This window comes from Bombina bombina, chromosome 1 (genome assembly GCF_027579735.1).
Source record: "Bombina bombina isolate aBomBom1 chromosome 1, aBomBom1.pri, whole genome shotgun sequence".
Taxonomy (NCBI): domain Eukaryota; kingdom Metazoa; phylum Chordata; class Amphibia; order Anura; family Bombinatoridae; genus Bombina; species Bombina bombina.
The window spans coordinates 470846557-470872846 of record NC_069499.1 but is presented as its reverse complement, the minus strand read 5'-3'; the positions used below and the strand labels follow the sequence as shown (position 1 = coordinate 470872846).

At 38.1% G+C, this 26290-nt stretch overlaps 1 protein-coding gene across 2 annotated transcripts in view; it reads right to left on the bottom strand.

Moving 5' to 3' along the window:
* Window positions 1-26290, bottom strand: part of AGPS (alkylglycerone phosphate synthase) — a 705364-nt gene that overhangs the window by 277461 nt on the left and 401613 nt on the right. The window lies entirely within an intron of this gene.

Here is a 26290-nt window from a genome sequence, read left to right as displayed (position 1 = left end):
CGATCTGTTTTGTTTGTTTTGTGCGCTTCTTTTTCTTGGTATCCTTGAAACGTAGCTACTTTCCATGACAGCATACTGAAGGTAGGCTCAGGAGCATGCATGCACCTTTAGAACTATATAGCTTCAGTGTTTGCAATAATGGCATACATAGTTCTAAACAGACTTGCATGCTCCTAAATCTTGATAAGCTTTTTGTGGAAAGGAACCAACTAGGATAAAAGGAGTACATTTCATAATAGAAGTATACTGGATTTTTTTTATTGTATGTTTTACCTTACCTAAGTTAGTAACACTGTTATATGTGGTGCACAAGATATATGCATGTCCCTAAGTCTACCTAGAAATGCTCTCATGGAAAAGATGAAAAGAAAATGTAAGCACAGAAAGCTCGTAATTTTTTTTTTTTTTAATTGTATGTTCAGGCTGAACCTGGGACATCCACGTCCCTTTAACAGTTTCACACTACATAACTAAGATAAAGAAACTATTTTACTGGAATGAGTATCACTAATGTTTTCTTTACACTTTGTTAATTGTAAGCATCTTTGTTTGCCAGAATCAGTTTATTTTTCAACATCTCTAACATAACTATGCTTAGTAATACCATTATTTATTGGTATATATTTATTTTGATTAAGTTGCAGCAATTGGCATTTGAAATATAGTGCTTGTACCTTGTTAATTGCTTTGTCACGTTGTGAATATATTGGAGCATTGTAATAAAAATATAAAATCTCATTAATATAGCAATAAATATTCAGCATATCGAAATGGTGCAGAGAAAAAATAGCTTTTAGTTTTTGATGATTTTTATTGAACATACACAAACTTGCACATTAATGCAAGTGCATCAAGTTTTAATTATAAACTTGATAATTACACTATAAAACATTATTCCCATGAATAGTTTATTAGACATTCATAATGTATAAATGGGAGTAATTAATTTGTCTTCCCAATGAAATCTTAAATTCTTTTGTGGCTAATTCAAAACTAACTCTTAAAACATGAGAATTAAAGTACCATAGTAAAGTAGGGAAAATACTTTTGGAATTGTTTCCTGCATGTAGTGGAATAACTTTATATGGAAAACTGTGTCTCTATGGAGAAAGAACGCTTTGCCACCTTTTACACTATGACACAGATTCACGAAAGTATGAGGTACTAGATTTAGATCTTAGTAAATTCTTATACAACCTGGGACCTGGATAGATATGTCCTCGCCAGAGAGAACTTTTTGATTTTAATTAAACAAAGGTGTTGAAATAAAAATAACTCAATTTTTACTAACAAGCTATACAAAATTTCACAAACACTATTTTATTCTTCATAATTCATGCTGATGTACACCGAACAAGTTCAATAAAAATTAGAACATATAATTCATGCTTACCTGATAAATAATTATACTCCTGGCCACCAAAAGAAGTCAAAGATCCCAAAACTCCCAGAGCCCTTAAAAACCCTCCCATCCTACTGGAAACTAGTTTGACATTTACCCAAGCTAGAAAGGTTAAGGAAGGAAAAAAACATAAGAGCAATAAAAAGGTGCAGGGAAAAAGAGGTGCATGCTTAAACTGCTGCCAAAACAGAATGTATGCTTACCAGAAAAATTCCTTTCCTTTCTGGCAGGGAGAGTTCACGACTTCATTCCTTACTGTTGGGAAATACAACACCTGGCCACCAGGAGGAGGCAAAGACACCCCAGCCAAAGGCTTAAATATCCCTCTCACTTCCCCTATCTACCAGTCATTCTGCCGAGGGAACAAGGAAAAGTAGGAGAAACATCAGGGTATAAAATGTGCCAGAAGAAATAAAAAAAAAGGGAGCCGCCCATCAAAAAAATAAATTACGGGCCGGGCTGAGGACTCTCCCTGCCAGGAAGGAAAGTAATTTATCTGGTAAGCATAAATTATGTTTTCCTTCCATAAGGCAGGGAGAGTCCATGACTTCATTCCTTACTGTTGGAAAAACTATACTCAAGTTCCAGAGGACACAATGAATAATGGGAGGGAACAGAAAAAAGAGGCGGACTTTATTTTGAGGGCACCATAGCCTGCAAAACTTTTCTCCCAAAAGCTTCTTCAGTCGAAGCAAACACAACAAACTTGTAAAATTAAGAAAAAGTGTGTAAGGAGGACCAGGTAGCCAGCCACCTTACAAATCTGATCCATTGAGGCTTCGTTCTTAAAAGCCCAAGAGGAAGCCACTGCTCTAGTGGAATAAACCGTTATGCTCTCAGGAGGCTGTCGTCCCGCTGTCTCATAAGCTAAGCAGATGACACTCCTCAACCAGAAAGATAGAGAAGTCATAGTAGCCTTCTGCCCCTTACGCTTCCCCGCATAGATGACAAAGAGGAAGATTGTCTGAATTCCTTAGTAGCCTGAAGATAGCACTTCAAGGCACAAACCACATCCAAATTGTGAAGCAAACTTTCCTTCGCTGAAGAAGAATTAGGACACAAGGAAGGAACAACAATTTCTGATTAATGTTACGATTCGACACCACCTTAGGAAGGAACCCTAGTTAAGTGCGTAAAATCGCCTTATCAGCATGAAAAAACAGATAAGGGGGATCACATTGCAAAGCAGAAATCTCAGAAACTCTGCACGCAGAGGCAATAGCCAACAAAAAAATAACCTTCCAAGATAACAATTTTAATGTCAACAGTATGCATAGGCTCAAACAGAGCCTGCTGCAAAACACTAAGAACAAGATTTAGGCTCCAAGGCAGAGCCACAGATAAACACGGGTCTGATCCTTGCCAGAGCCTTAACAAAGAACTGCACATCCGGAAGCTCAGCCAATCTTTTGTGCAGTAACACCGACAGGGCCGATATCTGACCCTTCAGGGAACTAGCAGATAGACCCTTCTTCAGTCCATGCTGGAGAAAAGATGAAATTCTGGCAACCTTAAACTTATGCCAGGAAAAGCCACGCTCTTCACACCAATACAAGTAAGTTCTCCACTCTTTATGGTAGATACGACGAGTAACTGGCTTACACGCTTGAACCAGAGTGTCAATAACACTACCAGAGAACCTCCTCTAGGCTAAGACCAAGAGTTCAATCTCCACGCAGTCAGCCTCAGAGAATCTAGATTTTGATGAACGAAGGGATCCTGTATCAGCAGATCTCTGTGACAAGGTAACCTCCACTGAGGAGATGAGGACACCCCCAGATCCACAAACCACGTCCTTCACTGCCACGATGAAGCAATCAGAATCACAGATGCTCGCTCCTGCTTGATGTGAGCCACCACACGAGGGAGAAGTGGTAATGGAGGAAAAAGATATACGAGTGTGTACCTCCATGGTACTGATAGGGCATCTATCAGTTCCGCCTGAGGATCCATCAACCTCAACCCGTACCTGGGTAGCTTGGTATTGAGGGAGGATGCCATGAGATCTATCTCCGGCGTCCCCCACACGCTGCATATGTCTGCAAACACCTCGGGTTGAAGAGACCATTCCCTTGGGTGAAAGGATTGCCTGCTGAGGAAGTCCGCTTCCCAGTTGTCCACACTTGGAATGTGGATCACTGACAGCGTACATTTGTCAATCTCCACCCAAACTAGTATCTGAGATACTTCTCTCATCACCAAGGAACTTCTCATTCCCCCTGATAGTTGATATAGGCAACCCAGGTTATATTGTCTGATTGGAATCTGATAAACTGCTACAAACCCAGAAGGGGCCAAGCCTTCAAGGCATTGAAGAATGCCCAGAGTCCACAGACCTTGTGCATTCTTGGCACCCCAAATGGCTCCCCAGCCGGAAAAACTTGCATCCGTAGTCACAATCTCCCAGGACAGTATCAAAAATCACGTGCCTTGGGACAGATGATCTGGACAGAGCCACCAGGAGAGAGAGTCTCTCGACAGGCTGTCCAGCACGATCCATTGAGACAGATCTGAATGGTCGCCATTTTATTGTCTCAGTATGCATAGTTGTAAGGGTCTGAGATGGAATCTGGCAAAAGGAATGATGTCCATGCAGGACAACATGAGTCCGATTACCTCCATACACTGAGCCACTGAGGGTCTCGAGGAGCCCTGGAGAGCAAGACATGCAGAAGTTAGCTTGAGGAATATTCTCATAAATATGGAGTCTATTATAGTTTCCAGAAAATTTACCCTTGTACTTGGAATAAGAGAACTCTTTTCCAAGTTTATCTTCCATACATGTGATTGAAGAAGATTTAGAAGGGACTCCGAATGTTCTTCCACTAGACGAAAAGATTGTGCCTGTACCTAGATATTGTCCAGGTAACACACTACTGCAATACCTTGTGTTTTGGTAATGGCTAGAAGAGCCCCCAGAACCTTTGTAAATATCCTTGGAGCAGTAGCTAGACCAAACGGAAGTGCTATGAACTGGAAGTGCTGGTCCAGAAAAGCAAACCTCAGGAACTGAAAATGTTCCCTGTGAATCAAGACGTGAAGGTATGCATCCTTCAGGTCTATTGTGGTCATAAACTGTCCTTCCTGAACCAGAGGAAGGATTGACCGTATTGTTTCAATATGAAAGAGGGAACATTTAAAAACTTGTTTAGACACTTTAGGTCCAGAATTGGATGAAAAGTTCTCTACTTCTTAGGAACCATGAAAAGGTTTGAATAAAAACCCAAACCTCTTTCTGCTGTAGGTACCGGGACAATTACTCCTAGAGATGAGAAATCCTGTAAGCAACCTAAGAAGGCAGCCCTCTTTTCTGGTCTTGTAGACAAACTGGAGAGAAGGAATCTGCCCCTGGGCAGATGAAACTTGAATCTATTCTGTATTCTTTAGATACAACCTCCAGGACCCAAGGGTCCTGTATATCCTGGAACCAAGTGTCTGAAAAAAAGACAGTCTTCCCCCTACTCGATCCGATCTTGGATCGGGGGCCGCCCCTTCATACAGATTTGTTCTTGGCGGGCTTCTTAGTCTGTTTGGACTTATTCCAGGAGTGAGCCGGCTTCCAAGTACTCTTGGGCTGCTCAGACTTGAGAGAACTGCTGTCGTTGTGACTTGTCAGCACGAAAGGAACGGAAATTAGACAGTTGCCGTCCCTTAGGCCTATTCTTCTTATCCTGCGGTAGGAAGGCACCTTTCCTTCCGCGGTAATTGTAGAGATAATGTACAGCCCTGGACCGAATAAAATTTTCCCCTTGAAAGAAAGAGAAAGGAGTCTGAAATTAGATGTCATATCTGCAGACCAAGAGTTCAACCAGAGAGCTCAATAGCTTTCCATTTATGAGAATAATCTGCATATTCGCGTCACAGATGAAGGAGTTAGCAATTCTCAGTGCTTAAATTATCTCCTGAATATCCTCGAGGGGAGCCTCCACCTCAATGAGCTCCGGCAACCGCGGCTACAGCTGCCGCCGGTTGAAATAAAAACCCTGTATGTTGAAACATCTTCCTCAGAAAAGTTAACATTTTCTTGGTCGTATTGTCCTTTGCTTCCCTATTTGGAACAAAGCCTACCTGGTCTTGGTGTATAATCATGGGTAAGATGTGAAAATTTTTGCATATAATTTTAAGTCTACGTATAAAAGAGATATCGGTCTAAAATTTGCTGGGGAATTGGGAGGTATGTCAGGTTTTGCTAGTACCGTAATATTTTCTTGTAACATAGAGTCTGGGAAAGGAAGGGCGTTAGTAATAGAATTGTAAAGTTCCGTTAAGTGTGGAGCTAGCTGCTTGGCAAATGTCTTATAGTAAAGGCTTGAGAAGCCATCTGGACCTGGGGCTTTGTTTTGCTTTAATTGCTTTAATCGCTGCCAAAACTTCTGAGATTTGAATGGGCTGTTGCAAGGATTTTCGTTGGTCCAGGGTTAAATGTAGGACCTGGCAGTTTTTAAAAAATTGCTGGCATGCATGTCTATGAGAGCTAGCATTTCTATTAGGAAAGAGATTGTATAACTTATGATAGAACCCTTTAAATTCTTCAGCTATTCCCCTGGAGTCCACTAGCCTACCCCCCCTGGAGTTTTTAATGGAATGTATATATGTTTTCTGCTACTGTTGTCTTAAAGCCTTTGCCAGAAGCTTCCCTGACTTGTTTCCTTCTCTATAGAAATTTTGTTGTAGATGTAACAATTGCTTTTGGGTTCAAATTTGCAGGAGATTCTTCACTCTATTTCTTTTCTCACTGAGCTGGTCTAGGATTATGGTATTGCCTGGGTATAATTTATGAGAGAGGTCTAGGTCTGCTATTTCTTTGGCTAGTGTTGTTGTTTCCTCTCTATATTTTTTTGTAATTTGAGCCTTTAATTTAATAAATTCTCCCCTTATTGTACTTTTATGTGCTTCCCATATAGTGGGTGCTTTGACATCTGGAGTGTTTTTCGTGTGGAAATATGATTTAATATAACTAGCAAAAAGTTTTATCTGTGATTTATCAAGAAGGGACTCGTCCAACCTCCACTGATAAGGTTTAAATGGGGCAGATGGCCAGTGTATCGTGCATGTTACCATAGAGTGATCTGACCATGTAGTATGTTTGATATTTGACTGTTGGATATGTGACAGGGCAAGGTGGTCTACCAGGATAAAAGTTTGCATTTTCTTATCCATAGGCTCTCTAAAAGAAAAAGGGAATAATTTTTTGAAAGTAGACAAGGGGAAAAAGAAGCTCCTACTCTTTCCCATTCGTTACTAATAATGTTAACCATCTTAACTGGCACAGAAAAAGTCAGAGGGACCTATCTATCTTCATAAACCCTGTCTTATTTAGGGATCTTTGGTTTCTCAGGGAGTGTAGCCTCTGGAACCTCTAGAGTAGACAGAACCTCCTTTAATAAAAAATGTAGATGCTCAATTTTAAATCTAAAGGAGGGTTCTTCCGCTGAAGGAGGTTTAAAAACTGAAGTCTCTGACTCGGAAAGTTCACCCTCTGAAGCCACAGCGTTTAACTCATCCTCTGATAGCTGGGATATAGTAGTTAAATCCGACAGATATTTAGATGATTCTAGGTCAGGAAAACTATGGTTTAACCTCTCTCTTGCGTTTGTTAGAGGGAGGTAAGGCACTCCGGGCCGCAGACACCGCTGATTGTAACTGTGCGGTAAAGTCCGCTGGAAAAAGGCCCCCTACAGATGGAGGATTAGTTGAGCCATGGGGAACTGCATGTGGAGCGGGTAATGTAGAAAGGGTAGTAATTTCTCAGGACCCAGATTCTTGAGAAGTAGACCGCTCAGAAGGGCTAATAGCGCTATGAGTATTAGCAGACTTGTCTCCCTGTTTAGGCAAATGAAACAAAATTGAGCAGTCAGACAAACCAGAGCCTCCTCACAATATAAAACAGGAATTATTAATCAGTAAAGAAGGAGCAGAACCTTTAGAGTCCTCCATAGCTTTGTATATACCCACAGAAGGACAAACAAAAAGAAACGCTTTAATTTGAAAAATGGCACCTTAATACTCCCAATGGCTGGGGCACTCACCACCTACTAGACCCAGACAGCTAACAGTTAAACGCTTTCCTCAGGAATGATAACTGCAGCAGTATCTTAGGAAATGAAAGAACGCACCCGGTCACGTGGTGTGTAAGACAGGATTTCCCCTGCTATAAAAAACATAATTTATGTAAGAACTTACCTGATAAATTCATTTCTTTCATATTAGCAAGAGTCCATGAGCTAGTGACGTATGGGATATACATTCCTACCAGGAGGGGCAAAGTTTCCCAAACCTCAAAATGCCTATAAATACACCCCTCACCACACCCACAAATCAGTTTAACGAATAGCCAAGAGGTGGGGTGATAAGAAAAAAGTGCGAAAGCATATAAAATAAGGAATTGGAATAATTGTGCTTTATACAAAAAAATCATAACCACCTCAAAAAAGGGTGGGCCTCATGGACTCTTGCTAATATGAAAGAAATGAATTTATCAGGTAAGTTCTTACATAAATTATGTTTTCTTTCATGTAATTAGCAAGAGTCCATGAGCTAGTGACGTATGGGATAATGAATACCCAAGATGTGGATCTTCCACGCAAGAGTCACTAGATTGGAACTTTTTACAAACTTTACCCTTGAAAAAGTCCGGCCGGGTCCGGACGAAACGCGTAGGGATCTCACAAAGGGTGACTTGTCTCTTCAGACAGTTTTGACAGCTGAGAGGTTGAGGCCTAAAGGGGGACGCTCCAGATCCTGTATCTCGCAGTGACGTCAGACGCCGACTTTCTGTTCGGCGGTCCACCGCTACATCTGGACATATTTCTGCCTGCTTGTTCAAGACTCAGACTGCCGCTGTTTCTGATTTTAAACCGGGGAATACATCTGCTTACCTAAGTGTAAGTTACTATGTTTATTTTAAATATTTGTCTATAATAAAATACTCAAGCTTGTTTGCGCTTCTTGTACCTCTTTTGCTCTATAAAATAAAGACAGCCAATTCCGCTGAAAAATAATCCACACCACAAAATAAGGTTTAAATCTTATAATGAAAAAAACTGAAATTATAAGCAGAAGAATCAAACTGAAACAGCTGCCTGAAGTACTTTTCTACCAAAAACTGCTTCAGAAGAAGAAAACACATCAAAATGGTAGAATTTAGTAAAAGTATGCAAAGAAGACCAAGTTGCTGCTTTGCAAATCTGATCAACCGAAGCTTCATTCCTAAATGCCCAGGAAGTAGAGACTGACCTAGTCGAATGAGCTGTAATCCTTTGAGGCGGAGTTCTACCCGACTCAACATAAGCATGATGAATCAAGGATTTTAACCAAGATGCCAAAGAAATGGCAGAAGCCTTTTGACCTTTCCTAGAACCAGAAAAGATAACAAATAGACTAGAAGTCTTTCGGAAATCTTTAGTAGCTTCAACATAATATTTCAAAGCTCTAACTACATCCAAAGAATGCAACTATCTTTCCTTAGAGTTCTTAGGATTAGGACACAACGAAGGAACCACAATTTCTCTACTAATGTTGTTAGAATTCACAACCTTAGGTAAAAATTTAAATGAAGTTCGCAAAACCGCCTTATCCTGATGAAAAATCAGAAAAGGAGACTCACAAGAAAGAGCAGATAATTCAGAAACTCTTCTAGAAGAAAAGATGGCCAAAAGAAACAAAACTTTCCAAGAAAGTAGTTTAATATCCAGCGAATGCATAGGTTCAAACGGAGGAGCTTGAAGAGCCCCCAGAACCAAATTCAAACTCCAAGGAGGAGAAATTTACTTAATGACAGGTTTTATACGAACCAAAGCCTGTACAAAACAATGAATATCAGGAAGATTAGCAATCTTTCTGTGAAAAAGAACAGAAAAAGCAGAGATTTGTCCTTTCAAGGAACTTGCAGACACACCTTTATCCAAACCATCCTGAAGAAACTGTAAAATTCTAGGAATTCTAAAAGAATGCCAAGAAAAATGATGAGAAGAACACCAAGAAATGTAAGTCTTCCAGACTCGATAATATATCTTCCTAAACACAGATTTACGAGCCTGCAACATAGTATTAATGACGGAGTCATTAAGGAACAATACTTTTCCAAGAAAGTAATTTAATGTACAGAAAATGCATAGTTTCAAACGGAGGAGCCTGTAAAGCCCTCAGCACCAAATTGAGACTCCAAAGAGGAGAGATTGAATTAATGACAGGCTTGATATGGACCAAAGCCTGTACAACACAATGAATATCAGGATGATTAGCAATCTTTCTGTTAAAAAGGAACAGAAAGAGTAGAGATTTGTCCTAACAAAGAACTGAAGACAAAACCTTATCCAAACCAACCTGAAAAAATAATAAAATTCTATGAATTTTAAAAGAATGCCAAGAAAAGTAGGTCTTCCAGACTCAATATAAATCTTTCTAGAGACAGATTTATGAGCCTGAAACATAGTATTAATCAATGAGTCAGAAAAACCTCTATGACTAAAAACCAAGCGTTCAAACTCCATCCCTTCAAATTTAATGATTTGAGATCCTGATGGAAAAAATGGCCTTGAGAAAGAAAAGGTCTGGTTTAAACGGAGGTGTCCAACGTTGGCAACTGGCCATCCGAATGAGATTCGTATACCAAAACCTGAGATGCCATGCTGGAGCTACCAGCATAACAAACAAATACTCCATAAGAATTTTGGAAGAAGAACTAGAGGCGGAAAGAAATAGGCAAAAAGATAATTCCAAAGAAATGTCAATGCATACACTACTTCCGCCTGAAGATTCCCGGACCTTAATAGGCCCCTGGGAAGTTCTCTATTCAGATGATATGAAAAACATATCTGGGTAAGAGAGACCATTCTCCCGGAAGAAAAGCTTGATTAACAGAGATAATCCGCTTCCCAAATATCTATACCTGGGATAAAAACCACAGAATTTAGATAGGAGCTGAATTTAGCCCAAGCTAATATCCAAGACACTTCTGTCACAACCTAAGTACTGATAGTCCTACTCTGATGATTGACATACACCATAGTAGTGATATTGTTTGAAAAACATTAAACGTTTCTTCCTCAAAAAGAAACAAACTGAAAAAAACTCTGAGAAAGCACGGAGTTCTAAAATATCAAATGGTAATCTCGCCTCCTGAGATTTCCAAACCCCTTGTGCTGACAGAGATCCTCAGACAGCCTCCCAACCAAAAAGACTTGCATCTGTAGAGATCATGGTCCAGGTTGAAAGAAACTAAGAGACCTGTAGAACTAAATGATGGTGATCTTAACCACCAAATCAAGAGAGATAAATATTAGGATTCGAAGATTTAAAATGCGAAATCCTAGAATCCCTGCACCATAATTCAGCATAAAAGACTGAAAAGGTTCTTTCTATTGAAAATGAGCAAAGGGAATTAAATCCAATGCTGTGGCCATAAGACCTAAAACTTCTATGCATATATAGCAACTGAAAGAAATAATAGAGACTAAAGGTACCGACAAACGGAACACAATAAAATTGTCCCTTGTCTGATAGAGACAAAGACAGAGACACAAATATCTGGAAACCTAAAAAAGGTGACCCTTGTGTGAGGAATCAAGAGCTTTTGAAAAAAAGATCCTCTAACTATGTCCTGAAGAGCAAAGTGAATCATATGAGATTCCGCATCCTCAGAAAATAATCTGAATGAAAACAGAAAAATGAAAATATGCATTTATTGTATCTAATGAAAACAAATAATGCTATCACTGACCAAAAGGCAGAATAGTTTGAATAAAACTCCAAAACCTAGTTTCCAAAAATGGAACTGGAAGAAATACCCCAGAAGATTCCAGGTCTGAGCAGCGCTTGAACCCCATGGGTGCCCAGCCATGCTTCAACAGTACCCAAAATATATAGGACCGAAACACACTTAAAGAAAGTGTTAGCCTTACTGGAATAAAATCAAAGAAATTTGGACCGAATAGAACCAAATAAATTTCAAAAAAGTCTTAACCTGCCCCTTGCCAGCCAAGCTGGAATACGGCACGTACATCGCAATATTAGGGAGCTGATTTCCAACTGAAAAATTTCCAATTATAAACATGTTACTTGGGAAAGAATTCAGGAATTCGTTCCTTAATAAGAACAACCAAACTAGTATAAGCTTAAAGTTTTAGTCTTAGAACTCAATCTTGAAGCCCAGAGTAACAGTTAAGAATTGAATCCAATTATAAAACAAATAATTGATTATCTTAGAACAAAAGAAATATGGATTTTATAAAAATCACAAAATTCTTCTAGCTAAAATAGCTAAAGACATAGATTAACCCTCATTTGCGAAAATATTCAATAAAATGAAGACACAAATGAAATTATTAGCATGATAGTTCAGTTTAAAGGAACAGACAATACAGTGGACTTGCATAATCAATAAATGCAAAATAACAAGACAAATGCAACAGCACCTAGTCTAGTAAATGTTGTCCCTTAACAATGCTAAAATAAATCATAATCTGATACTTGATCTTAAAGTAAACAGGACAAAAATTAAGCAATTGCAAAATCCAAATAAATCACAGGACCAAGAAAAGTACCTGAAACTAAATAATTTTCCATAAATAAGATACAACCATCTAAAGGAAAATAAATACTATTTTGCTATAGAAACAATAGCATAATTTGTAGGAGTAGAGATAGCCCCAAAAAATTGGAGAACCCTCCAAATTGAATTTAACTGCTGGCAAAGAATATAGTTTAAAACCTTTGAAGAAGGAATAAAAGAACATTCTCAGCCTATTCCATTCCCTAGTATGGGGAATTGGAAAGAAAACCTCTGAAAACACAGAAGAATAAATAGGCAGAAATAGTGTCAGCTAGTCTTAAAGAACTAGTTACCTTAATATCCAAAATAATCAACACCTTTTCAACAAAGAACAAATGTACTTGATTTGTTAGTGTCAATATCTGATGAAGAAAATTCTGAAAGAGAAAAAACATCAGAGAAGGATAAATCAGTATGTTGTTGGTCATTTGAAACTTCAATAATTAAAAAAGAAGTGAAAAAGACCTAAAAAAAATTTATTAGAAGGCACGAAGTCAGACAAAGCCTTTAAAATAGAATCAGAAAAATATTTCTAAATATTTCTTGTACATAAGATGCAAGAATGGCAATATATAAAGCATAAATACTAATGGATTCTGCATGTAAAAGTATATCATAATAACTTATTACAAACCATAGCTAAAGCTAAACATTTATAACATTTAAAATAAATGGACTTAGCTTTGGTAGAACTGAAACTCAGTTAAGCGTTTTTCCAGAAGCGGCTTCTGATTCAGGGTCAATCAGAGACATCTTGCAATATGTAATAGAAAAAACAACATATAAAGCAAAATTGATCAAATTCCTTAAATTACAGTTTCAGGAATGGGAAAAAATGCCAATGAACAAGCTTCTAGCAACCAGAAGCAATAAACAATGAGACTTAAATATTGTGGAGAAAACAATGACGCTCGAATTTTTTAGCGCCAAAAAAGCCGCCCACATTATTTGGCGCCTAAATGCTTTTGGCGCAAAAAATGACGCCACATCCGGTAACGCTGACATTTTTTGGCGCAAAAACGTCAAAAAAATGACGCAACTTCCGGCGACACGTATGACGCCGGAAATGACACGAAATTTTTTGCGCCAAGAAAGTCCGCGCCAAGAATGACGCAATAAAATGAAGCATTTTCAGCCCCCGCCAGCCTAACAGCCCACAGGAAAAAAGTCAAATTTTAAGGTAAGAAAAAAATTGATTTATTCATATGCATTATCCCAAATATGAAACTGACTGTCTGAAATAAGGAACGTTGAACATCCTGAATCAAGGCAAATAAATGTTTAAACACAAATATTTAGAACTTTATATAAAAGTGCCCAACCATAGCTTAGAGTGTCACAAAAATAAGACTTACTTACCCCAGGACACTCATCTACATGTAGTAGAAAGCCAAACCAGTACTGAAACGAGAATCAGTAGAGGAAATGGTATATATAAGAGTATATCGTCGATCTGAAAAGGGAGGTAAGAGATGAATCTCTACGACCGATAACAGAGAACCTATGAAATAGATCCTGTAGAAGGAGATCATTGAATTCAAATAGGCAATACTCTCTTCACATCCCTCTGACATTCACTGCACGCTGAGAGGAAAACCGGGCTCCAGCCTGCTGCGGAGCGCATATCAACGAAGAATCTAGCACAAACTTACTTCACCACCTCCATGGGAGGCAAAGTTTGTAAAAACTGATTTGTGGGTGTGGTGAGGGGTGTATTTATAGGCATTTTGAGGTTTGGGAAACTTTGCCCCTCCTGGTAGGAATGTATATCCCATACGTCACTAGCTCATGGACTCTTGCTAATTACATGAAAGAAAAGGGCGCTAAGCTATTATGAGCTGCGCAACACTTCAAAAACTAAAGTGAAACCTGTTTGTTCCAAGCCAAAAAACAGTCTATGAGCCCCCAAAAAACTCTCACATTAAGCAGATATAAATCCCCAAGCTGTTCAAATAATCTCCCTGGAGATATTAACCCTTGATCCTATTGAGGTATAAAGGAGCCACACTGTGACCCTGTATAGCATTTTAAAGTGTATATATAAAAAAAACGGTCTTACACTCCAGGATACATGTTGTGGAACAGGCACAGCCTCTCAAGTGTGAGAGTCTTGCATCAGCACTTCTGACATGGACTTGAGTGTGTAATAGCAAGCAGTGAACCTCGTCAACACTGATTGCTCAGGAGCTGTTAGGCGACAGTCTGGATGGGTTCACAGAAAAACTTACCCTGCATCTCCAGACTCATACTTTCATCAATACTCATAGAGGATGACATGATTACTTAAAACTCCAGTCCTTTCTTGAAGGGAACATACCCATTACAGGACTATCCAAATCTTCTGATACTTCTCTGACACCTCCTATAGTGACGAAAGGCAAAGCATGGCTGGGGGATAGGGAAAGTGGGAGGGATATTTAAGCCTTTGGCTGGGGTGTCTTTGCCTCCTCCTAGTGGCCAGGTGTTGTATTTCCCAACAGTAAGGAATTAAGTTGTGGACTCTCCCTGCCTTATGGAAGGAAAAAATAAATAAATCCTACAATAGAAAAAAATTAAGCAGGGGTACATGGACTCCAACACAACATATATACAATAATATTAAATGTGAAGAAACAGGTGCCAAAGGGACTTAGCCACCAAAAGATGCTTCAGAAGAAGAAAAAACATAAAAATGGTAGAATTTAGAAATAATATGCAAGGAAGACCAAAAAACTGCCTTGCAAATTAAATCAGCCATCTGACCCTTTCTGGAACTAGACAAATGAATAAACAGGCTAGAATATTGTCAATCCTTAGTAGCCTGCGAAACATAACTTCAAAGCTGTGACCACATTCAAATAATGGAGAAGTTCCTCCTTAGAATTCTTTGGATTATGACAAAGAGAGAGAACAACAATCACACAATTAATTTTAACAGAAACCTGAGGTGAAAGGTCAAACTTAGTTCTCAAAACTGCCTTATCCTAAAGAAAAAAAAAACAAGATGAGGATGCTTACCACAAAGAACAGAGGAATAACTAACTCTTCTAGAAAAATAAATAGCCAAAAGAAACAAAACCTTCTAGGATAAAAGCTGAATATCCGAAACATGCAACGTTTCAAAAGGCGAACCTGCAACCAAATGATTAAGGCTTGGATAAAATTCAGAACAAGCAGAGATCTGACCTTTTAAGGAACTAACAAATAAACCCTTATCCAAACTATCCGGAAGAAATCTAAGAATTTAAGGAGCTCTTAAAAAAAAAAAAAAAAAAAAAAAAAAAAAAAGAGTGCCAACTGAACCCACGTTCCATACACTAGGAAATAAAAACCTTCCAAACCTTGTGATAAATCTTTGTCAAAGACTTACAGGCTTGAAACAAAATGACAGAATCAGACTTTCCAAGCCAACAAGTTTAGATATTTTAAATCTTTATGAAAAAACGGACCTTGAGATGGAAAGGTCGTGAGGCAGAGGAAGTCATGAATGACAACTTGACATCTGCACCAGATCTGCAAGTCAAGTCCTGCGTGACCAAGCTGAAGCAATCAGGATTACTGACAATACCTCCTGCTTAAACCTGGCTATAATCCCTTGGTAACAAAACAAGAGCTGGAAAAAATAAACCTGAAGAAACAACCAAGGAGCTACTAGACCATCCACAAACTCCCCCTGAGTATCCTTGTACCTTGCAAAACATCTGGGGAGTTATTTGTAAAAATGAGAAGCCATCAGATCCACTTCAGGAAGACCCCATAGGTTTACAATCTTACTGAAGACTCCCAGATGAAGAGATCATTCCCCTGGTGAAGGGATTGGCGACTGAGTAAGTCTGCTTCCCAATTAAACACCCCTGGAATATGAACTGCAGAAATGGCACAGGAATAGCTTTCTGCCAAGTTAAAATTCAGGAAACCTCCCTCATCACCAGGGAACCATGAGTTCCCCCTAGATGATTGATATAAACCACTGTGGCTATATTGAGCCTATTGAGAGTAATCCCTGCACCATTGATGAGGCATTCAAAGCTGAAGAGGCCTCATAAAACCGAGAAAAAGGAATAGCATCTGAGGCGACGATCATCAGACCTAAAACTTCCATACAGAGTCACAGAAGGAGAAAGAACTGACCAAAGATTTATACAAGCTGAGAGTAACTTCATGGAGACTGAATCTATTATCATAACCAGAAAAGTAATCCTTGATCGAGGGGCAAGAGATCTTTTTGGAAAATTTACTTTCTAATCATACTCTTAATTAAACAACAAAAGTCTATTGGTATGAGATATTGCTAGATGTAAAGATGGAACCTGTACCAAGATATCGCCCAGGTAAGGAACCTCAGAAAACACTCTAAGAGAGACCCCAGAACCTTTGTAAAAATTCTGGGAGTGGAAGCTAAACTGAAGAATAACAAATTGAAAATGCTTGTCCAGGAATGAAAATCTTAGGCACTGATGATGATTCCAGTGAATATGAAGATAAGCAGCCTTCAGATCTATAGAGGACATTAACTGTTCCCTTTGGACAAGAGAAAGAATAGTCTGAATGGTTTCCATCTTGAAAGAAGGAACCCTGAGAAACTTATTTAAAGTTCCTAAGACCAGAACAAGTCTGAAATGTCCTTCTTTCTTGGGAAGAGGTTGGCATAAAATCCCTGACTGTTCGAAAACCGGAACTAATACTTCCATAGATTCCAGATCTGAAATTGACAGAAAAAACATAATTTATGTAAGAACTTACCTGATAAATTCATTTCTTTCATAGTAGCAAGAGTCCATGAGCTAGTGACATATGGGATATACATTCCTACCAGGAGGGGCAAAGTTTCCCAAACCTTAAAATGCCTATAAATACACCCCTCACCACATCCACAATTCAGTTTAACAAATAGCCAAGAAGTGGGGTGATAAAAAAGGAGCGAAAGCATCAAAAAAATAAGGAATTGGAATAATTGTGCTTTATACAGAAAATCATAACCACCACAAAAAAGGGTGGGCCTCATGGGATAATAAATACCCAAGATGTGGAACTTCCACGCAAGAGTCACTAGAGAGGGAGGGATAAAATAAAGACAGCCAATTCCGCTGAAAAATTAATCCACTACCCAAATCAAAAAAAGTTTCAATTTTTATAATGAAAAAAAATGAAAATATAAGCAGAAGAATCAAACTGAAACAGCTGCCTGAAGTACCATTCTACCAAAACTGCTTCTAAAGAAGAGAAAACATCAAAATGGTAGAACATAGTTAAAGTATGCAAAGAAAACCAAGTCATTGCTTTGCAAACCTGATCCACAGAAGCTTCATTCTTAAAAAACCCAGGAAGTAGAAACTTACCTAGTAGAATGAGCCATAATCCTCCGAGGCGGGAATCCACACGACTCCAAATAAGCATGATGAATCAAAAGTTTAAGCAAGATGCCAAATAAATGGCAGAAGCCTTTTGACCTTCCTAACACCAGAAAAGATAACAAATAGACTAGAAGACTATCTGAAATCTGAATAGCTTCAACATAAGATTTCAAAACTCTTACTATATCCAAAGAAAGTAAGAATCTTACCAAAGAAGTCTTAGGAAAAGACAATAATTCCTCCCTAATGTTGATAGAAATCATAACTTTAGGTAAGAATTTAAATGAGGATAGCAAAAACCACATTATCCTGATTAAAAAATCAGAAAAGGAGACTCACAAGAAAGAACAGATAATTAAAAATTGTTCTCGCTGAAGAGATGTCTAAAAAGAACAATACTTTCCATGAAAGTAAATAATGTCTAGAGAAAACATATGCTCAAATAGAAGAGCCTGTAAAGCCTTTAGAACCAAATTAAAACTCCAAGGAGGAGAAATTGGCTTAATGACAGGTTTGATAAGAACCAAAGCCTGAACAAAATAATGAATAACAGGAAGGAACGCTGCCTTACCCTGATGAAAAACAGAAAAGGAGATCCACAAGAAAGAGCAGAAAACTCAGAAACTCTTCTAGCAGAAGAGATAACCAAAAGGAACAATACTTTCCAAGAAAGTAATTTTAATGTCCAGAGAACGCAAAGGTTCAAACGGAGGAGCCTGAAAAGCCCTCAGTACCAAATTGAGACTCCAAGGAGGAGATATTGACTTAATGACAGGTTTGATACAAGCTAAAGCCTGTACAAAACAATGAATATCAGAATGAATAGCAATCTTTCCGTGAAAAAGAACAGAAAGAGTAGAGATTTGTCCTTTCAAAGAACTTGCAGACAAAACCTTATCTAAACCAACCTGAAAAATTGTAAAATTCTAGGAATTCTAAAAGAATGCCAAAAGAATTTATGAGAAGAACACCAAGAAATGAAAGTCTTCCAAACTCGATAATAAATCTTTCTAGAGACAGACTTACAAACCTGTAACATAGTATTAATCACCGAGTCAGAGAAACCTCTATGACTAAGAATCAAACGTTCAATCTCCATACCTTCAAATTAAATGATTTGAGATCCTGATGGAAAAATGGCTTTGAGATAAAAAGTCTGGTCTTAACGGAAATGTCCAAGGTTGGCAACTGGCCATCCGAATGAGATCCGCATACCAAAACCTGTGAGGCCATGCTGGAACCACCAACAGAACAAACGAACGCTCCATTAGAATTTTGGAAGATCTAGAGGCGGAGGATATAGACAGAATGATAATTCCAAGGAAGTGTCAATGCATACGCTACTTCCGCCTGAGGATCCCCGGACCTGAAATAGGCCCCTGGGAAGTTGCTTGTTAAGACGAGAGGCCAACAGATCTATTTCTGGAAGCCCTCACATCCGAAAAATTGAAAAACATATCTGGATAAAGACCATTCTCCCGGATGTAAAGCTTGATAAACAGAGATAATCCGCTTCCCAAACATCTATACCTGGGAAAAGGACCCCAGAATTTAGATAGGAGCTGGATTTAGCCTAAGCAAATATCCGAGATACTTTCGTCACAGTCTAAACACTGATAGTCACACCCTGATGAATGACATACACCACAGATGTGATAATGTCTGAAAAAAACAATAAACATCTCTTCTTCAAAAGAAACCAACTGAAGAACTCTGGGAATGCACGGAGTTCCAAAATATAAAATGGTAATCTCGCCTCCTGAGATTTCCAAACCCCTTGTGCTGACAGAGAACCTCAGACAGCCTCCCAACCTAAAAGACTTGCATCTATAGAGATCATGGTCCAGGTTGAGAGGCCTGTAGAACTAAATGATGGTGATCTTAACCACCTAATCAAAGATAGATAAACATAGAATTCGAAGATTTAAAAAGTGAAATCCTAGAATCCCTGCACCATTATTCAAAATAATAGAGACTGAAGGTACCGACAGACAGAACCCAATAAAAAGAGTCACTTGTCTGTTAGAGACAAAGACAGTGACACAATCTATCTGGAAACCTAAAAAAGGTGACCCTTGTGTGAGGAATCAAGAGCTTTTGATAAAAAAAACTCCTCTAACCATGTCTTGAAAAAACAAAGTTGAATCATATGAGATTCCGTAGTCTCAGAAATTAAAAATAATCTGAATGAAAACAGAAAATGAAGATATGCATCTATTGTATCTAACGAAAACAAATAATGCTATCACTGACCAAAAAAAGGCAGAATAGACCATATAAATACCAAAAGATTTTCTATCTTTGGAACAATGAATAGTTTTGAATAAAAACCTCAAAACCCAGTTCCTAAAAATGGAACAGGAATAAATACCCCAGAAGATTCCAGATCTGAGCAGCGCTTGAGCACCAACAGGTGATTAGCCGCACTTCAACATTACCCAAAATATATAGGAAAATGTTAGCCTTACTGGAATAGCTGGAATATAAAAGAGAGAAAAAGACTTCTCATAGACGGTTTAACTCTAAATTTTATTCTACACCAAAATCTAAGAAATTTGGAACGAATAGAACCAAAAAACTTCCAATTAAAAACATGTTACTTGGATAAGAATTTAGAATTTTGTTCCTGAGTAAGAACAACCGAACTAAAATAAGCTCAAAGTTTTATTATTAGAACTCAATCTTGAAGCCCAGAGTAACAGTTAAGAAATGAATCAAATAATTGATTATCTTGGAAAAAAGAAATAAGGATTTTTAGAAATCACAAAATTCTTCTAGCTAAAAACAGCTAAATACATAGATTAAACCTCATTTGTGAAAATATTCAATAAAATGAAGATACAAATGAAATCATTAGCATGTTAATCCAGTTAAAGGACCAGTCAACACCAGACTTGCATAAACAAATGCAAGACAACAAGACAAATGCAACAGCACCCAGTCTGAACCTCAAATGAGCAGAAGACTTTGTCCCTTAACAATGCTAAATAAAACATAATCTGATACTTGAATTTAAAGTAAACAGAATAAATGAAGCAATTGCAACATCATTCAAATAAATCACAGGTGAAAAATAATTTTCCTTACATAGGATACAACCATCTAAAAGGAAAAATAAATACTATTTTGCTATAGAAACAATAGCATAATTAGCAGGAGTAGAGATAGCCCCATTAAATTGGAGAACCATCAAAATTGAAATGAATTGCCGGCAAAGAATATAATTTAAATCCTTTAAAGAAGGAATAAAAGAAAATTCCCAGCCTATTCCATTCCCTAGTATGAGGAACTGGAAAAAAACCTCTGAAAATACAGAAGAATAAATAAGCGGAAATAAAATGTTAGTTAGTCTGGAAAGAACTAATTACCTTAATATCCAAAATAATCAACACCTTTTCAACAAAGAACAAATGTACTTTAAAAATAAAAAGTGGATTTGATAGTGTCAATATCTGATGAAGAAAATTCTGAAATGAGAAAAACATCATCAGAGAAGGATAAATCATTATGTAGTTGGTCATTTGAAACTGCAATAATTAAAAAAGAAGTTTGAAAAAGACCTAAAAATTTTTATTAGAAGGCACGATGTCAGACAAAGCCTTTAAACTAGAATCAGAAAAATATTCTTATAATTCTTCTACGTAATTCTTGAACATAAGATGTAAAAAGAATAGCAAATATATAAAGCATAAATACTAACGGATTCTGCATGTAAAAGTTTATCATGATAACTTATTACAAACCATAGCTAAAGAAAAACATTCATAACATTTTTAAAATAAATGAACTTAGCTTTGGTAGGACTGAACCTCAGTCAAAGGGAATCCCTTAGAACGATTTTGAAACAGGAACAGAGAAATCTTGCAATATGTAATAGAAAAAAACAATCTTTAAAGCAAAATTATCAAATTCCTTAAATGACAGTTTCAGGAATGGGAAAAGAAATGCAAAATAATAAGCTTCTAAAAACCAGAAGCAATAAAAAAGTGAGATTTAAATAACCAAATTTTTTGGCGCCAAAAATGACGCCCACATTATTGGCGCTAAATACAACGCCCATATTCTTTGGCGCCAAGTATGACGCCACATCCTCTGACGCCGAAACCGACGCCCACATTTTTTGGCGGGAAAAAAATGTCTGAATACACATGCGTCAAAAAATGACGTTTACAGAATACAACTTCCGGCGTCAACTACGGCGCCGGAAATGACAACATTTTTTGCGCCAAAAAGTCTGCGCCAAGAATGACGCAATAAAAAGCAACATTTTCTGCCCCCTGCGTGCTGTTAGGCCAATTGAGAATTTTCAAGGTAATGAAAAATAAATTGAATTAAAATGCATTATCCCAAATAATGAAACTGACAGTCTGAATTATAAAGGAATACTGATTATCCTGAATCATGGCAAATATAAGTTTAAAGACATATATTTAGAACTTTATATATAAAGTGCCCAACCATAGCTTAGAGTGTCACAAAAAATAAGATTTTACTTACCCCAGGACACTCATCTACATATAGTAGATAGCCAAACCAGAACTGAAACGAGAATCAGTAGAGGTAATGGTACATAAGAGTATATCATCGATCTGAAAAGGGAGGTAAGAGATGAATCTCTACGACCGATAACAGAGAACCTATGAAATAGATCCCGTAGAAGGAGACCATGGTATTCAAATAGGCAATACTCTCTTCACATCCCTCTGACATTCACTGCACTCTGAGAGGAAAACCGGGCTCCAGCCTGCTGCGAAGCGCATATCAACGAAGAATCTAGCACAGACTTACTTCACCACCTCCACGGGAGACAAAGTTTGAAAAACTGAATTGTGGGTGTGGTGAGGGGTGTATTTATAGGCATTTTAAGGTTTGGGAAACTTTGCCCCTCCTGGTAGGAATGTATATCCCATACGTCACTAGCTCATGGACTCTTGCTAATTACATGAAAGAAAAGGATCCCACCTTTACAGGATTCTTTGGAGAATGAGCCAGAAGAAACCTTCCCCTGGGAATCTTTATCGCAAACCTATTCTGTATCCTTGAAAACAATATTCAGAACCCATGGATCTTGAACAAAATGAACCAAACCCCCTGAAAAATGCCTAATCTGCCTGCTACTGGAAGATCTGGATCAGGGACCGCACCTCCAAGCAGAGTTGTTAGTGGAAATAGGCTTTGTGGACTGTTTAGACCTGTTACATTAGGGTTTGGGTTTCTGGGACAACTTGGAGAAACCCTGCTTCTGGAAAGAAGAAATAGAAGAGAATTCATGGTTCTTAAATTGACGAAAGGAATAAAAACCATTATAAGCTCTAGAATTACCCTTAGACTTTATAACCTGAGGGAGAAAAATTCCTTTCCCCCTGTCACAGTAGAAATAATTTTGTCCAAACCAGACCCAAACAATACCTTCCACTTAAAGGGAAGTGACAGAAGTCTGGATTTAGAAACGATGTTAGCAGACAATGATTTCAACCACAAGGCCCTTCTAAGCAAAACTGCTAGAGCCATGCTCTTATAATTGATCTTAATAATATCAACAACCGCATCACTAATAAAATCATTAGAGGTTTCAAGAGTTTTAAGTTAATTACAAAATTCTTCACCAGTAGATTCTTCAGAAAGCTGCTCAGATAAACCCTTTAAACCAAAGGGTAGAAGCTATATGTATGCAAGCAATACAAATTGCTGGACTAAAAAAAGAAAACCTGCTTTCTGAAAAGTCTTTCTATGAAAATACTCAAATGTCCTATCCATAAGGTCTTTAAAAGAGGTACTATCCTCTAGAGGAATAGTAATGTGTTTAGTTGCAGTAGAAAAAGCCCCATCCACTTTAGAAATAGTTCCCCAAAGCTTTAAATTAGAAGCAAGAAAGGGAAATATTTTAAAATCTTTGAGCTTGATTAAAAGGGATACCAGGCTTGGTCCATTCTTTAAAAGTTATCTAAGAAATAGCATTAGAAACAGTATTTAACAGAGGGATTAAAAAACAAATCCAGCTGCTTAACAAACATCCTCAGAAATGTTAGAATCCTGAACCCCTAAAATACATAATGCTTCTTTTAAAAAAGAATGAAGGAGTTCAAGTTTAAAAAAAAAAAAAAAAAAAAAAAAAAAAGGGACGATTCAGTTTCTTGAACAGAGACGAATTAAGATGAAGCATGAGCTGGAATGTTCAGTTTAACAGACTTAGATTTACTTAAATCAGAAAAGCTAGGAGAGGGATTATCAGAGACCAGCTTTTTACGCATGGAGTGGGTACAGGCATCAATATCTAAGATATAGTAAAGCTTACAAAATCTTTAAATTCCCTGTGCTGGAGCCACATTATTTCTGTTTTGTATTAGATTGATGAGAATGCATAAGATGATCCGTGCATGAGTTGCAAAGCTGAGCAGGGGGGATTGTATCAACCAGCTTGCAAAAGATACACTAGGGTAGAGGGACGGCATTGCTTGATCATTCCCTTGTGCAATGGTAAATATGGGAAAAATGTTCCCCACAATCTGTGATAGAATGCAGACAGATTCACAACATGTGAATCCAGTCAGTTAGCAGAATGATACATTTTGACCTAAATATTAGTAGAAAAGTGTTCAGAGGATCTAGCTTCTGACAGACAGGTAATGAAAAAAAACAAGATATAAATTGGTATCAAATTGGTCTGAGAACCCTTCTCATAAAAGCCTGAAGCACATTCCTTCTTCATCTTCCTAAGACTAGTTTTAGTTGTTTTAAGGGCTCTGGGAGTTTTGGGATCATTGCCTCCTAGTGGCCAGGAGTATAATCCCCTGGAGTAATGACTTGTGGACTCTCTCCACCTTTATGAAAGAAATTATCACCAAAATATTAGCAATTTCTATATATTGGCCCATATCCCTGGGTAATATTTACCAGTGAGAACCCCTCCCAAGAGGGGTGTGGACAGAACTGCCCACTCCCCTAGATATATGCATATTGGTAACCTTAAAGGGTACCACCCCCTCTTAGAAATGTCCAGCCAAATAGGAGGGAGCATGGAAAGTATTACCCAGGGATATGGCAAGAATAAAAAGCAGTAGAGACAGCCACAAATTGTGGGGAAAAAAAGACATTAACACAACAAGTTACTAATAATAATATTTTATTTAAAGTGAATGTCAACTTTCATGAATGAAAGCCCTGTTTATACAAATACTATTAAAAACAGGGGCACTTTCATTCATGAAAGTTTACATTGAAGCCGTTCTTTTAAAATACTTACCTTTTATTCCTAGCAAGCGTGCAACACCGCTGCAGCAATTCACCTGCCTCCAGGTCGTCTCTTCTTACGTCAGAAATGATGCATCCGGCTTCCTCCAATAACGGCTTCCCACCCAAGAGCAAACATTGCCTGAGGCCACGCCGTGATAGGAGGAAGCAGGATTCGTCATTTTCGAAGATGAGACGACATGGAGGCGGGGGAATCGCTGCCCCGGTGTTCAACGCTTGCTAGGAATAAAAGGTAAGTATTTTAAAAGAACGGCTTCAATGTAAAATTTCATGAATGAAAGTGCCCCTGTTTTTAATAGTATTTTTAAAAACAGGGCTTTCATTCGTGAAAGTTGACATTCACTTTAAGATAAGACAGAGGACCAAATCTTGTGACCAAATGAGGCAGAAGCAGATTGAAGAACATCCAGTTTATAATGTGACATAAAGGTATGATGAGACTTCCAGAGTGCAGCCTGACAAAGCTCTTCAGGTGTAGTATCCGCCTCTACAGACCAGGAAGTTGCAACTGCTCTTGCAGAATGTGCCTTAAGCCTCTCTGGAATCTGTTGGCCATTTTGTTTATATGCTCTGGAGATTGTTTGAACGATCCAACTGGATATAATAAATTTTACAGTAGCTTGACCCACCGAGGTCCTTTTGGAATAATATGTCTCTACATAAATATGCAGTCAGCGTACCACATCCAAAGCTGAATAGAAGCTGTAGAAGGATTGTGCTGGACCATCCAGGAAGAGAAAACATCTCAAATTCTGTAATAAGTCTTGGAAGTAGATCCTTTACTGGCCTGCAAAAGAGTTTCAATAACAACATCTGAAATAATCAGCCGTTAAAGCTCGAAGTCTTCAGCAACCATGCCGTCAACTTGAATTGTTGTCGGTTTGGATGACCCGATGGACTTGTTGCAACATGTCCATAGATCCTGGAAGATGCCACGGTGGAAGAATTGCTAGACTCTGCACAAGAGGAAACAGTCTACAAAGCCAGAATGTAAAAAAAATAACTATGAAGATCGACTTTTCTTTCAGGATTCTCTTTAGTAAGCGAGGAATCAGAAATATTGGATGAAAAACGTAAATGATTGAATGCCCATTATTGGAACAGTGCCTCCCTCCCTAAAGCTTGAGGTACAGGAAAACAGCTGAAACATTTTGGGACTTGATGGTTGGAATTGGAGGCCATAATATTGATCTCTGGAACTCCCCATCTGTGTGAAATTAGTTAAAAAAAATAAATATTGAGTTGCCACTTCATAAAAGACACTTTATTTCGGCAAAGAAAATCTGCTTGAGCATTCGTTAGCCCTGGAATGTGAACCGCAGCCAGAAGATGTACTTTGTGCTGGACCTAAATAGAAATTGGTGTGATTTCTTTCAAGGCAGATTGACTTCTGGTGCCTCCTTGAAACCCAATGTTAGCTATTGTAGTTCTGTTGTCTAACAGAATCTTTAGAGTTCTTACTAACAGGAACTTGAAAGTGCAAATGTTCTTGAAAAATGGCTGTATAAATGCCAAAAGGCAGTGTTGCAAATTGGATATCCCTCCAATAGTGAATCTCAGAAGTTTTCTGTGGGCGCTGCCATGGGAATATGAAAATTGGTGTCCTTTAGAAATACAGACTGAAGAAATACTCCTGGAGGCATCAGATTGAAGGCTAAAAGAACTGTGTCCATTTTGAATCTCTGCACCATTAGAAAGGTGTTCAATTTTCGCAGGTCAAGAACAGGCCTCCAAGAATAATTTATTTACCAG